The sequence below is a fragment of the Agelaius phoeniceus genome, chromosome 36 (genome assembly GCF_051311805.1).
Source record: "Agelaius phoeniceus isolate bAgePho1 chromosome 36, bAgePho1.hap1, whole genome shotgun sequence".
Taxonomy (NCBI): Eukaryota; Metazoa; Chordata; class Aves; order Passeriformes; family Icteridae; genus Agelaius; species Agelaius phoeniceus.
In genome coordinates, this window is record NC_135300.1 from 185,848 (window position 1) to 187,414 (window position 1,567).

Sequence of the window (1,567 nt, forward strand, 5' to 3'; positions counted from 1 at the left end):
ATCTCCTGGATCTTTGGGTCTCCTGAACCTCCGTGATCTCCTGGATCTTTGGGTCTCCTGAACCTCCTGGACCTTCTGGACCTCCTGGACCTCCTGGATCTTCTGGACCTTTGGATCTCCTGAACCTCCTGGACCTTTGGATCTCCTTGATCCTCCTTGATCTTCTGGATCTTTGGATCTCCTGAACCTCCTTGACCTCCTGGATCTCCTGGATCTTCTGGATCTCCTGAATCTTCTGGACCTTTGGATCTCCTGAACCTCCTTGATCTCCTTGATCTCCTGGATCTTCTGGATCTTCTGGACCTTTGGGTCTCCTGAAACTTCTTGATCCTCCTGGATCTCCTGAACTTCCTGGATCTTCTGGACCTCCTTGACCTCCTGCACCTCAGGACCTCCTGGATCTCCTGGACCTTTGGATCTCCTGAACCTCCTTGATTCTCCTGGACCTCCTGAACCTCCTTGATCTTCTGGATCTTCTGGATCTCCTGAACCTCCTGGATCTCCTGAACCTCCTTGACCTCCTTGATCTCCTGCACCTCCTTGGTTTCCTGGATCTTTGGATCTCCTGAACCTCCTTGATCTCCTGGACCTCCTGGACCTCCTGGATCTTCTGAACCTCCTTGACCTCCAGGACCTCCTGGATCTTCTGGACCTTTGGGTCTCCTGAACCTCCGTGATCTCCTGGATCTTTGGGTCTCCTGAACTTCCTGGATCTTCTGCACCTCCAGGACCTCCAAGACCTCCTGGACTTCCTGGATCTTCTGGACCTTTGGATCTCCTGAACCTCCTTGACCTCCTTGATCTCCTGGATCTCCTGGATCTTCTGGACCTTTGGATCTCCTGAACCTCCTGGACCTCCTGAACCTCCTGGACCTTCTGCAACTCCAGGACCTCTGGACCTCCTGAACCTCCCAGACCTCCAGGACTATCCTGGATCTTCTCGACCTTCTGGACCTCCAGGACCTCCTGGACCTTCTGGATCTTCTCAACCTCCTTGACCTTTGGACCTCCAAGACCTCCAGGACCTCCAGGACCTCCCAGACCTCCAGGACTTCCTGGATCTTCTGAACCTCTTGGATCTTATGAATCTCCAGGACCTCCTGGATCTTCTGAACCTTCTGCACCTCCAGGACCTCCAGGACCTTCTGCACCTCCAGGACCTCCAGGACTTCCTGGATCTTCTGGATCTTTGGATCTCCTGAACCTCCTTGACCTCCAGGACTTCCTGGATCTTCTGAACCTCCCAGACCTCCAGGACTTCCTGGATCTTCTTGACCTCCTGCACCTCTTGGACCTCCAGGACCTCCTTGACCTCCTTGACCTCCAGGACCTCCTGAACCTCCCAGACCTCCAGGACTTCCTGGATCTTCTGGACCTTCAGGACCTTCTGGATCTTCTCAACCTCCTTGACCTTTGGACCTCCAGGACCTCCAAGACCTCCAGGACTTCCTGGACCTCCTGAACCTCCAAGACCTCCAAGACCTCCAGGACCTCCAGGACCTCCCAGCTCTTCTGAACCTCCTGGATCTCCTGGACCTCCCTAAATCCCAAATTTCCCTTTGGGACG